Source organism: Budorcas taxicolor, chromosome 5 (genome assembly GCF_023091745.1).
Source record: "Budorcas taxicolor isolate Tak-1 chromosome 5, Takin1.1, whole genome shotgun sequence".
Classification (NCBI taxonomy): domain Eukaryota; kingdom Metazoa; phylum Chordata; class Mammalia; order Artiodactyla; family Bovidae; genus Budorcas; species Budorcas taxicolor.
The window spans coordinates 154,051,303-154,057,645 of record NC_068914.1 but is presented as its reverse complement, the minus strand read 5'-3'; the positions used below and the strand labels follow the sequence as shown (position 1 = coordinate 154,057,645).

At 43.7% G+C, this 6,343-nt stretch overlaps 1 pseudogene; it reads right to left on the bottom strand.

Moving 5' to 3' along the window:
• Positions 1-5,256: 5,256 nt before the first annotated feature.
• LOC128048261 (cytochrome c oxidase subunit 4 isoform 1, mitochondrial-like) lies at positions 5,257-5,774 on the bottom strand (annotated as a pseudogene).
• Between the last annotated feature and the right edge of the window lie 569 nt (positions 5,775-6,343).

Sequence of the window (6,343 nt, the reverse complement as noted above, 5' to 3'; positions counted from 1 at the left end):
CCCTGGACCTCTCCTCTTTTAGGGGACAGTGGTCAGCCGACATGGGGCTCTAACTGGGTGAATGCTGAGCCCAGGTGTGTAAGGTCTAGCCTTTATTCAGAGTGATGGAATCGCAGTAACACTGGGACTTTGTTCCAGGATCGTGGCTGGGACCTGGTTTGGGGCTGAGCTTCTCTCAGCCTGTGAGTTGACTCCTATTCTTCACCTGACCGGGGACCACCCCAGACGCAGAGGAGCCAGGAGACGGTGGTCCCACAGGGCCCTCTTATGCTTTCCTGCTGGGAGAGGAGCTCCAAGAAGACTTTCATAGGAAAGTGTGTCTAAATGCACCGAAAGCTCGGTGTCCAGCTCTTAGGAAATTTCCTAGCCTCAGTTGTCCAAAATGCCAGAGGTTTCTAAAACTCAGTGTCACTGCCTTATTGACAATACTGAAAATTTGCAAACTACCTGAATGCCCTCCACTGGGGGATTGCTCGGATCAAACAAATCAGGACACACCCGGACATAGAACAGCATGCGGCCTTTCGAGTAACGATGCATTCATTTCCATATGTGATTGTTATGCATGTATAATGAACCTTTATGACTTGAGGAAGTGTTTATGATGTGCTCTGGAGGAAAAGCAGGACTCCAACTTGAGGGCGTTGTATGGTGTCAAGTGCAGCTCAGTTCATGACCTGGAGGCTGGCCCTGTTCCCAGGGCTGTGTCTGTCCTCATCCATTTAATCCTTTTTCTGTCCTGCACTTACTGCGGAGGCACAAAAAGGGTTAGTCACTCAGCGGAGGTCACGCAGGTAGGAGGAAGAGTTGCCAGGAGTTGAAACCCAGAAATCTACACCCGCAGATCATGGCTACAGTCTGTCTTCTTTCTCGTGAACATATTGGGCAGAAAAAAAAAAAAACAGGCAGAAGAAATATGAGACTGTTCCTAGACTTACTTCTGAGCTAGAAGTCAAGCCTGATTATTTTTCCTGAATCTTAAGAGTTGAAGGGAGATGGGGGTGGGGGAGAGCCCTGATGGGCTGTTTCCTGTCTGTTTCTTAAACTGGGGAATGAAGCAAATACTTGGTGTTCACATAGTATCATATTTAAGTCTTATAAAAAAAAAAAGAATATCTGCATTGAATATGTAATTAAACTTATTTAAAATATTGAGACTTTGCTGGTGGACCAGTGGTTAAGATTTTGCCTTCCAATGCAGGAGCTCCAGGCTCAATCCCTGCTCTGGAAGCTAAGATCCCACATACATCAGGGCCAAAGAAACAAAACATAAAATGGAAGCAAAATTGTAACAAATTCAATAAAGACTTTAAAAAAAAGATCCACATCAAAAAAAAAAAAAAATCTCTAACAACAACCAAAAAAAAAAAAAAAAAAAAATTTAGTGGTACACTTACACTTTGTAACAGGAGTGATTTTGATTGTAGATCTGGGAACATTTTCTCTGTGACATTAAAGGACAAGTTGACTTCCTTTCTGAAAAGTAATAGTTTCCTGATAGGAAACTGCATAACCACTTCTTCCTCTACCAGGAAGCTTTTTTTTTTTTTCAATTGTATCTAGATTAGGAGTTTTCTTATAAAGTTGTGTAAACCTTTACATTAAAAAAAAAATCATGACTATTAATTTCAGACCTTCTTCAATCATCCCAGGCAAAGGGTTCAAGGACCACGTTGATGAGAGGTGCTGACTGGTTCAGACTAGCTCTGCTTTGCAACCTTTGACCCTGAGAGCCTTAGTTTCCTCACCTGTGCAGTGGAGGTAAGGGATTGATTCTCACTGCTGGGCTGGGCGGAGGTTTAAGTGAGCCACTCACTCTGGTTCAGATGCGAGGATGAGAATATGGTGGACATTCAACACACAGTAAATGTTGCTTATTTTCACGTATTTCTGCTTCAGTTTAAGTCCTTAGTTTACAGCGCAAGGGTGTTGTGAGGACCAGGGGTCACTTCCCAGGATGTGTGGTTGTGCACACTCAAGGGTCAACAGCACCAAAGATGAAAACCAAAGGCAGAACATGGAGGAGGCGACGAGAGAGTCAAGGGTGGCTGCAGGGTCCAGCCCGAGGGACTGCAGGCGTGCAGCTGAACTGGGCCATTACAGAGCAGGGGAGTAAAACCCGAGGGCCTGGGTGACGGCTCTCAGGTGTGGCTACTCTGACACCGTTCTTCTCTTTTTTCTTTAATTTGAAATTTAGTTTTAATAATATAAATGAGATTATATCTAATGATATTGATGAAAATGACAATTAAAAATCCCTCAACAGCCTGGTGTGTACATAAATCGGGTAACATCTGAATATATGTGTGAGTCACACCTGTTTCCTGCCCATGGAGCCCTGTTGACCGAGGTGGGGGCACAACTGCTGGGCGTCTGGGACCCCCGTCTAGAGTCCTGGACTCACAAATATAAGGGCACATTTGAAAAGTGAAATATCAAAGTAACAAATAGCAGAGAGCCATCTAATTTGAACAAACAAGACATTCAAAGGACATTATTCAGACATGAGAAATGAAAGTGTATTCTTGAGTAAACTTTATATGTGTATTATACTACAATTTTTAAAAGTATGTTCTTTTTTAAATATAGTTCTCCATGCTATCCAGTAAGATCTTGTTGTTTATCTATTTTAGATGCAGGAGTTTGGATCTGCTAATCCCAAACTATTTATTTATCCCTCCCTCCCCCTTGCCCCCTTTGGTAACCATGTTTCTTTTCTGTGTCAGTGAGTCTGTTTCTATTTTGAAAATTAGTTCATTTGTATCTTATTTTATACTCCACATCTAAGTGATCTCATATGCTATTTGTCTCTGACTCACTTCACTTAGTGTGATAATCTATAGGTCCATGCATGTTGCTGCAAGTGGTATTATTTCATTTCTTTTTATGGCTGAGTAGTATTCCATTGTGTGTGTGTGTATTATTCTTTTTTCTGTCCATTTAGGTGCTTTCCATACCTTGGCTATTGTAAACAGTGCTGCTATGAACACTGGGGTGCATGTATCTAATCTGAGACTTTTCTCCAGATATATGCCCAGGAGTGGGATTGCCGGATCATATGGTGGATCATATAGCTGGATCGTATAGCTTTTTAAGGAACCTCCATAGTAGCTGCACCAATTTACATTCCCACCAACAGCGTAGGAGGTCTCCCTTTTCTTCACATGCTCTCCAGTATTTATTGTATCTATTTTTTTTTAATGATGGCCATTCTGACTGGTGTGAAAGGATACCCTATTGTAGTTTTGATTTGCATTTCTCTGATAATTAGCAATGTTGAGCATCTTTTCATGTTCCTTTTGGCCATCTGTGTGTCTTCTTTGGAGAAATGTCTATTTACATCTTCTGCCCATTTTTTATTGGGTTGTTTGGGGTTTTTATTGTTGTTGTTATTGAGTTGTATGAGCTGTTTGTATGTTTTGGAAATTAAGCCTCTGCTGGTCCCCTCATTTGCAAATATTTTCTCACAGTCTGTAGGTTGTCTTTTTATTTTGTTTATTATTTTATTTCCTGTGCCAGAGTTTATAAGTTTGATGAGGTCCCATTTGCTTATTTTTGCAAAAGCAGAAACTTCTATTGTCTTGGGAGACTAACTTAAGAAAACATTAGTATGATTTATGTCAGAGAATGTCTGGCTTATGTTCTTTACTAGAATTTCTGTTTCATGTCTTATATTTAAGTTTTTAAGCCATTTAAAATTTGTGTGTGTGTGGAGTGTGAGTGTTCTAACTTCAATGATTTGCATGCCACTGTCCAGCTTTCCCAACTCCACTTGCTGAAGAGACTTTTTCTCCATTGTGTATTCTTGCTTCCTTTGTCAAAGATTAATTGACCATAGGTGTGTGGGTTCATTTCTGGCTCTCCATTCTGTTCTGTAGATCGGTATGTCTGTTTTTGTGCCAATACCATGGTGTTTTGATTCCTGTAGCTTTGTAGTCTTATCTGAAGTCTGGGAGAGTTATGCCTCCAGCTTTGTTCTTTTTCTTCTGGGTTCCTTTGGCAATTCTGGGTCTTTTGTGATTCCATATACATTTTAGGATTATTTATTCTAGTTCTGTGAAGAATTTCATCAATAATTTGAAAGGGATCACAAAAGTATATTCTTCAAATGATGTGCAGTGTGCCTAGTGCCAGTCAAACGGCTGACTGTCCAGACAGCGTAGGGAAAGCATGCTGGACATCTAATGATACAGAAGAAAAACATTTTAGCTGCAAATGAGTGAGAGCTAAGTACCCTCCAAGAACTGGCAGTTCCCAATTGGCCTTCAGGTTCAATACAAATTTCCCATCAGTATCCACACAAACGCTTGGCGTTAATGAGGTTGGTGTGGGATTCACATCCAGCTTGGAATTCACCTTCCTTTGCATCAACAACCCAAGATGAACTTTACAGACACACTGATCCCTTTTTTTTAATAACAGTGTCTATTTTTGCAAAGATTTGTCTATTTTATTTCTTTCTTCCTGGCTGCACTGGTCTTCATTACTGTGCATGAGGTTGCGGTTCACTTCTCCAGCTGCAGTGAGCAGGGGCTGCTCTCTAGCTGTGGTGCACAGGCTTCTCATTATGGCGGCTTCTCTTGCTGTGGAGCAAGGGCTCTAGGGCGTTCAGGCTTCAGTAGTCGTGGCGCACAGGCTTGGTTTTCCTGCAGCACAAGGGATCTTCCCAGATCAGGGGTCGAACGTATGTCCCCTGCATTGGCAGGTGGCTTCTCTACCACTGAGCCACCAGGAGAACCCCAAGACGTGCAAATTCTTAACCTGAGCCTCTTGCAGACCAGGAGAAAGGCCAGGAGCTAGATTATTTCAGCCATGGTTCCTTGGGGCTTTCTGATCGCCTGTTTCACCCAGAGCATGGGGAGGGACATCTCCCTGTCACAGGGTGATGTCCGAGTTCAAGCTCCCTTCCCAGTGGTCTCATGGTTGGACCCCTGCTGGGCTTTCGGGCCCATGAGATTTTTGGCTGTATCACCCTCCATCACGTGCTTTCTAGATCTAACTTCTTTCTTTTACTATTTTTACCTAAGTAGTAGATTTTCAAGTCCAAAAAGAGGCAAAAGCAATATTGTGTTTTTCTGTGGACTTCTATTAAATTTGCATATTACTTTAGTCTTCTTCATTTCATTTTTTTTTTTTTTTTGCCATAAACTGCATGTTTATTAGCACTGGTGCTGCAACACAGCGCTTCCAGTGGACATGCGGAGCTGCATGGAGGTGACCGGACAGGTGAGGTGCAGACTCGGGAACCGTGGGTCCTTACGTCTTCCACTCGTTCTTGTCATAGTCCCACTCGGCTGAGAAGCCCTGGATAGAGGCCACCTTCATGACGAGCATCCTCTTGGTCTGCTTGGCCACCCACTCCTCTTCAAAGGTGTGCAGGATGGGGCCCTACGCATAGTGCTTCTCCCAGAGGAGGAGGCGGAGCGCGGTGAAGCCAGGAAGAACGTGGCCACGCCCACCACTGTCTTGCACTGGTTTGTGCTCCTGTTCATCTCAGCGAGGCTCTTCTTGAACTTAAGGTGGTACAGTTCAACTTTCTCACTGATGGAGAGGCTGCTCCAGGAAGCCTTCTCCTTCTGCTTCAAGGCCTTCTGGCTGGCAGACAAGTTCTCGATGTGGGCCACGTTGGGCAAGGGGTAGTCACGCAGGTCCACATAACTTGGGAGAGCATAATCTTCACTCTTTACAACACTTCCATGGGCCCAAACACACACCGAGGTGGAAATTGTATGCCTGCCAATCAGGCTAAATACTCTGGTCGCCAACATTCTGCCGCCACCCGCGCAGCCGCTGCCCACCGTGCCCGCCGCGACCGCCCTCTCCAATTCATTTCTTATTAAATTTATTACAAAGCATTTTCTACAGGTTTTGTCCCTGCTGTGAGTGAAATTAGAAGATATTCATGTAAGGACACACGCCATGACAAAATCAAAATGACACAGAAACAGCAAACCCAGAGCAAAATTGTGTCGTCATTCTTGTCGACTCCAGGCCTGCCAGACCCCCACGGCTTTCAGCCGCCTCTCTAACTTCCACCACCATTTCCTTACGGTTACTCGATGTGCTCGTGCTTCTGGGCCTTGATCCATCATCTTTTGACATCAGTTCTGATCGGGAGAATATACACGGCTCCATCTTCCCATCACTCTTCTCTGCCTTGGAAGTGATATCACTGTTCTCAGACCCTCAACTCATCCCCACCTTCAGCTTTAACTCCCTTTTTCATTCTGCCAACCATGAATATCTCCTTTGGCACCTATGTTTATAAAAGGAGGACCCAACATCCCCCATGTTTCTCCCTGCCAGACCACCTGCCCCGAAGCTCCAGATTTTCATTTTACAT